Below are 7,678 nucleotides of genomic sequence, written 5' to 3'. Positions count from 1 at the left end.
TTAGAAACAGCAAATCTGAAGGGCTATGTATTAGCTCAGAGGTAAAGCATTTATTTAGCACACCCATGGCTTTAGGTTTGAATCCCTGTATCTCCAGAAACCACAAGTACTTCACATTGATACTTGTGGGGTTCTTTTATAAAACAAACTAATGTGACATCATTGTTATGAAGTAATGATGCTCTTGAGAAAGTATATGTAGAATAGATGTGCATATTTGTTAAACTAGAGGTATATGCATTTCAGTTGTATAAATATATCCCAATTTAAAAAATCATAAAGGTTTGGAAGGACAGTTCAGCAGGTAACACTTATTACCACACAACCATGGTGACCTGCATTTTATTCCTGGAACCCATGTAGATGTGGAAGAAGAGGTAACTGTATAGATTGTCTTCTGACCTCCATATGTGCACTCTGGCATGCACACCTACACACAATAGTCATGAATAAAACAATAGAAGAAAGCAAAAAGAAGAGTAACATATAAAGTATATTTCTAGCTTACAGTGAAAGAGAAAGAGGGAGGGAAAAAGGGAGAAACAAAAATAAATGAGTTCTTAAAAGTGATTAGGTTGAGTTAGAAGTGCCTTTTCCCTCCGGGCAGTTGTAAAGACAAAGAGGAATCTTTGTTTTGCCATCATTATCCCTTTAAAGCTTGTTTTCTGAGGACTGCAGAAGGCATTGGGCTATATTATCCTGGCTGCTCTTGGGGGAAGTCCAGGGCTGCTGCAGGACACAATGATAGATGGCAAGGAGAGAAGAGCAGATGTTTCCCCTCCAGCACAGCAATAGACAATAATAACAGCGAAGTGTGTCCTGCAGCCCAGACAGGATCAGGAGCTGCTCCTCCCACGATGCCTGTCTGCTGAGCATGCTGTGATGCCCACAGGGATATGGGGCATCCAGAAAAAGACAGAGGTTGTCTCAGACCCTGTTGTGTGGGAAGGCCTCTGTGAGCTAAGTATGATCCATAAAACCTCAGCATTTACAGCTAAACAATCAAAGACTTGACTGCAACTGCTTAATTTGTTGAAGCAATTAATATCAGATAGAACAAAAGTAGTGATTTGGTATTTTATAGTACTTTTCCACTGAGAAAACTGTTGTCTGAATACAGAATATAAAACCACCAAGGTGTTGGGGTGAGGTGAGTTACCATATTAGAAGCTACATCACTGGGCACTTAGCCAACTCAGGGCAAGACCAGGCAGTGATTTTGCCACATTGTGGTTCACCAATGTGTAGGAGGCCCCATCACTCCATAAAGGCAAAACAAGGAGTGTTAGATTTTTTTGGTGTGCAGCTTGGAACAGACCACAGCAGACCAGACGGTTCCACGAGGGGGAGTTTATTTAGGAGATAGGTAAGCGAGCAAGAGGAAAGAGAGAGAGAGAGAGAGTGGAGAGGTAGAGGAGTAGAGGTGGGCACGTGGAGAGAGGGAGAAGGGAGGGGAGGAGGGGGGAGAGAGGGCAGAGAACCCGCAGGCACAGGTTCAAGGAACCAAGAGAGGAGCAAGAGAAGAGAGGAGGGGGCAGGCAGCCCCTTTTATAGTGGGCAGGCCTACCTGCCTGTTGCCAGGTGACTGTGGGGAGGAGCATGCCTGGCTGTTGCCAGGTAACTGTGGGGAGGAGCATGCCTGGCTGTTGCCAGGTGACTGTGGCAGTGGGGTTTAGATAGAATACTAACAAGGAGTCTCTGCCATTCAGTGACTAGTGTGAGAAATACAAGTGGAGTTTCAAGTTATTCCATAAAAAAAAAAAAAAACAGACAAGAAATCGGTGAAATTACCTTCCTCAGGTTTGCCAGACACAATTTGCTCAGTGTCCAGCAGTCCAGGGACAGTGATGTCAGAGGACAGTGATGCTGGCAGGAGTGAATAAACACCACACAGCTTTTACAGACTAGGTGACTCGAAGGGATTGTGAACAGACAAGAAAAGGAAGGAAAATATATTCTATGTTGGCATACCCTTGCCAGAACCTCTGCTGTATTTTTCTATATTTTATCTTTGGACACTTTAGAACAGTATCTGATCTGATATGAGTCTTCTGCATGTTTTCCTGTTATTTCCTTCCTCCTAATTTCTTCCTATTGTCATTTCATCTCCAATTTCTTTCATTAATAACCTTTTCCTTTTATTGCAAAAGTTCTGGCTCTTCTTTTGCATTTAATCCCTTCCTCTGATTATTTTTTTAACCATGATATAATTGCTCTAGGGACAGTCTTTCTCTACAATAGAAAGGTTAACCAGGAGGTATCCCACTAATACAATAAGGTATAAATCTGGAGACTTATTACTTCCTTTTTAAATCTATGTTTGAGATGACAGAAACAAGGGCTCACTCAGTGGAATTAAATGTCAAGTGCATCTCTGAAGCAAGTGAGGAAATATTTCTTCAAGCAGTACGCCATAGACTTTGCCATAGTAGGAGATGAAAACACGGTGCACAGTAGTAGGATTTTTAGAGCGGTTATTTTTAACCTTTTTGTCACTGTACCTGTTAATGAAGAAGAAATCAGGGTTTTCAACTCCCTAGTGAAATCAGAAGACTTCTCTTGCCTTCCATGGTGAGAAGTAATGAGAAAGAATGAGCTATAAATGGAGTTTGTCATTTTCACCTCTAAGGCATGTTACCTCCTTAGAAAAAAAGGCAGGCTATAATTGAAGATGAGATTATTCTTACAGAATTAATGCTCCTCGCTGTTTTTCTGAAACCATTCTACATTTACAAAGAGAACTGAATGCTTTTTGAAATTTACTTTTAAAAGCTTGATTTTTAATTTCTTCAAAATACTTATACATAAATAACTCCCAAATGATTGGCTATACAAATCTTGAGTACAAAACCTTTGTTACAAACTAAAGTTACATGTGGTGCACATGTATTCCTGTAATCCCAGCACTTGGGAGGCAGAGGCAGGAGGATTGCCATGAGTTCAAGGCCAGGCCAGCCTGAGCTACACAGTAAGTACTAGGTCCATGCAAGATATACAGCAAGACCTTATATCAAAATGAAGCAAAACAAAAGACAAAATAAGGCCAGTGGTTTTAGTAGCTTGATGAGAAGACCCAGGTAGCATTGGGATCTCTGACTAGCTCAGAGACTGATCAGCAACAGCTGGCCTGTGGAATCTCATTTCCTCTGTGAAATCACCATCAGCCTCTCTTGGCACACAATGTGGACTGTACTGAGGTAGACACGTTATCTTTGCACCAAAGGATTATAATAATTTCCTTTTCTTTCACCAGTTTTTAGGAACTTTATATGAATAAAACAAATATTAAAATTATTTTAATATCTCTGTACAAAAATGCTGGTAAGTAGACAATTCTGCTTTACTAAATGGCAGACTGCTTCTTCGTGGGGCTGACTGACCTCTTCAAAGGTAATAAGTTATGGACAGATAGTGCCATGTCCTTGGGGACAAAGACCATGTATCTCAAATGAGAATCTAATGATCAGTGATTGTCAGTGAGTTTCCAGGTGACTAACTCATTCCAGTGGAGTGCCTGACCAAAGGCTGAGCATTTTTGCTCTGACCTGATAGAAGAATGATTCATCATTTGGTGGCTTGAGGAAATGATATTCCAATTACTTATTTGTTACTGTTGGGATGATGTCAGCACCAACCATTCATAATTCTGCAATTGTGCACAAAAGCCGAATTCTCTCATTAGTACCCCCCACTTTCCTGTGTCCCAGAGGTCCTTCCCGTCACAGCAGTGTGTGGATCTCTGTCTCCTGATGCACATGGCAGTCCTGACTCTACTGTGTGCTGACCAGGCTGAGTGTGTCATGCCTAACGATTGTAAATCAGAATAAATGACATAATTATGCTTTTAGAGGTGTGCTCTCTACCCAAGTGTACATTATATACAATTCTTTGTTTCAAGATGAAAACATAAACACTTAAAGATTACTTTTGTTTTTGCTTTATTTTAAAAAAAGAAAGGAAGGAAGAAAGGAAAGAAGGAAGGAAGGGAAGGAAGGAAGGAAGGGAAGGAAGGAAGGAAGGGAAGGAAGGAAGAGAAGGAAGAGGAGGAAGGAAGGAAGGAAGGAAGGGAAGGAAGGAAGAAAATCTCCAGTTTAGAAGGTGCCTCAGAGTTGATTACAATAAAAGCAAAACCCAATCAAAGAGCATCTTCATCTCTCCTATCACGGCTCACACCTGCATGGTTTTGTTGGATAGCCTTCATATTTATTGATTGTTTCATATTTTTGAATGCAAAAGATAGAAGGGGGAGTAGAGAGGAGGAAGTGAAAGTGTAAACATAAAACAGATTTTGATTAGTAATCCAAGGATAGCAGCCAAAGGTGCTGCATAGAACTTCATTCTTACACCCACCAGTCCCTGTGAACTAACTCAGTGTTTTCCCATGAAATCCGTTTCATTACCTTATTTTTATAGGATTTTATTTGTGAAACTAAATCTCTTTATCTTATAAATGAAACAATAACTTTAAGAGCAATTTCAAAATAAATGCTGCCAGTAAAAATGGCAAACATTCTTTGCAACACACATTCCTTTTACAGAACTGGAGGCCTTGTCCCCTGTTGGCTGGGTTCAGGGTCCACTGTGGAAACCTGAATTCTAGTCCTGTTTTATTGTTTATCAAATGCAGGGTGATGAGATATAGTGACATTGTAGGTCCCCTTTAACTGGATCATCTGTGAACTCCAGTAATAGAAGAGAATCTTGTGGAACCTAAGCATGCAATAAATAGGCCCAGAGAAGATTTAATAAATTCTAGTCTCACAATATCTTTGAAAATTACATGCATTTCCATTAAAATATGTTTAAATCATGTTGTTCATTATGGAACATATTTTGATGTGAACAGTTTATATAATGCATCATGGTGTCTGTTAAATTCATATGTACAACTTTTCCAAGCTGGGGCAGTAGGGAAAGGAGAAGGAATTTCTTAAAGAAACATTCCATAGTTTTGCCATTAGGTAGAGAAAGAATTCATTTCTAATCCTTAGCCTGGGAGGTCACATTCCTTTTTAAATTAAGAAACAAAAGCCTGTTTAACTGGGATTATGCAAAACTTCCTCCTTCCCACACATCTGGAAGACTACTCTGCCTAACTCTACAAAGCCCATCATTTTCCTCAGAAGGAGATCAGAGGAAGAAACCCAGCTATGAGGCCATAGATTCAAATGTCACAGAAAACAGCACCTTTCATTTTCCCTCTCTGAGCCTTTGTAACATTGGGCTACTTGTCACCAAATTTAGCCCCAATTCTTGGAAACTCAAACTGCTCCACAGAAGAATTAAAATTTCAGACATTCAGGGGTTCGTTTTTAAGCGAGGAGGCTAGGAGGAACAAACATATAACACATAGGAGCTGTTTTGAAAGCCTTAGTTAGCCAGGAATTACTCTTTGAGTTTATATGGTTACTTGCATCTGTAGAGTTTTAAAATCCATCTTTGTCATTCAGACATGGATCATAACTCTCTTCTGAGAAACTCTGAGGGTCTCTTGTACTGTTCCATCTGATTTCCCTCATCGTGGACTGATGGCTTCTTTTGCCCTTTGTGGTAACAGGCTTTACATGTGTTGTTGTACAACCTTGAAGAATAATATTTCTAAGTTTCAATTTTAGCATCTCTAAATAAGAATGAGGACAATGGTCTTATGTGATTGAGGGTTTGTTTATAGATTTCCCTAGTACAATCCCTGTACATCACCCGGGTTTCAACTTTCTAAGGCTGCAATTTGCCATCTTTTTCTATATGTATCTGTTTGATTCCAACCATATTGACCCACTGAACTAAAAGTTGAACTTGTGGGTCATAATTTCTGTGTATTCTATTCCCTACAGACATTGACCTCACCTTCTTGCTTACTTAATTTCTAGTTCTGACTTAGAACCACGTCAGCAGCTGCCTTTCTTAGAAACTTTTCTCTTCCTTTCCTACTTTTGAATTGGTCCCACTTCAAAAAATGTATCTTGCTATATTAAGGACAGAGTAACTGGAATAGGTTACAATCATTTAGTTTAGATTGTAATGCTTCAACTTGATAGCTGCATAACTTTGAATGGCCTTTCCTATCTGAAGGTCATGTTTCTTATTAGTAAAAATAAAGACAATAACCTTTATCACCCCAAAAGGGAGCTTGAAACCTTTAAATACACTTTAGGGAACTCAATTACATTAAACACTGCAGTTACTACCATTGAATGGGTGTCTTATATTTATTAAATCTGTTTACTCTTCTGCTTTTCCATATGGAATGCAAACTGCTGTAAGAAAAGGCATTGTGTCAGTTAGCCATTGCACTGCTAAAGGTAAGCAAGATGCTTGTAAATCCTTAACCTGGTAGAGAATACATTAATAAATGACAAGAAAGTGAACTACACCACTCGGGGGCAGCTGAGAGAAGGGCTAGACCTGACCACCTGAGGGATAGGCACGAAGGGTAAATTAAAATAAACTATGTTGACAAACACAGTCAGATTTTGAGAAAATTCAAGTAAAGGGCATTTAAAAGCATTGACAGAGAGTCCACTGATTTATCCCATCAATCCTTGTGGAAGCCTTTGTTCCTTCAGGCAGCAACCCTGTGAGTGATAGCTGGAACTTGGAAGTGTCTAAACAGGGTAGGATGCCGTGTGTGTGTGTGTGTGTGTGTGTGTGTGTGTGTGTGTGTTTACACACACATCCATACATACATATACATACATATACATGCATATACATACATATACATATACACCCATACATATACACAGATATACATATATGTATGTATATGTATGTATGTATGTATGTATGTATATGTATACATACTTGGTGCATCCTCTTCCCCTATACTTATGTTATTATCACCCACTATTCTGTAAAGTAGAAGTGATCCTCCAACCATACTTCATGCCTCTTGTCTAGTCACTGATTCTCTAACTCCAGGCTATCAGGCTCTCTACACTGGCATTGCCTTTAAACAATATACTGATATGCAGATTCTGCCCCATACCTACTCAACTAAATTTTAGAGGAGGAGGGCCGAAATGCATACTTTATTCACATACTGTTTTCCTTATGTATGATTGAGTGAGAGCTCCTGGTGAACATATATAGCTGAAATGGTTACTATAGAAATTCAAATAGCCAACCTCAGATTCATATGAATAATATTTCTAATGAAGTGGTTTTAGAGTAGTGGTTCTAAACCTGTGAGTCACAGCCCCCTTTGAGGGTCAAATAACCCTTTTACAGGGGTTGCCTAAGACCACTGGAAATATAATATATTTATAATTCATAACAGTAGCAAAATTACAGTTATAAAGTAGCAATAAAAATAATTTTATTGTTGGGGGTCACTATAGTATGAAGAACTGTATTAAAGGGTCATAGAATTAGGAAGGTTGAGAACCACTGTCCTACAGGCTGGTAGCAGATACTTCAAAGTCCTGCATGGTCATGTGGAAGAGAGACTGTTGACATGATTTCCTACTCCTGGAACATGGCCAGCAGGGCATGGGCCTCCACAAGTATTGGCAGTAGCTAGGCTTAAGGCTTGTTTGTATATTTTACTTCATGTTCTTCCTTTGTGGGAGTGTCTTCTCTGCTAAGGTTAACTGCATGATAATCAAAGACAGCACAAGTCTGAGGGGCAAGGGTGTGTCTAATGTCCTTAGGAAAGTGGTACTTGCTATGACCTTCA

The 7,678-nt window shown here is 39.5% G+C and overlaps 1 protein-coding gene across 1 annotated transcript in view; it reads left to right on the top strand.

Moving 5' to 3' along the window:
• Nucleotides 1–7,678, top strand: part of Reln (reelin) — a 416,018-nt gene that overhangs the window by 185,777 nt on the left and 222,563 nt on the right. The window lies entirely within an intron of this gene.

Source organism: Grammomys surdaster, unplaced genomic scaffold (genome assembly GCF_004785775.1).
Source record: "Grammomys surdaster isolate TR1022 unplaced genomic scaffold, NIH_TR_1.0 325, whole genome shotgun sequence".
Classification (NCBI taxonomy): Eukaryota; Metazoa; Chordata; class Mammalia; order Rodentia; family Muridae; genus Grammomys; species Grammomys surdaster.
The sequence above is the reverse complement of the archived record's forward strand: the minus strand, read 5'-3'. Positions and strand labels throughout refer to the sequence as shown.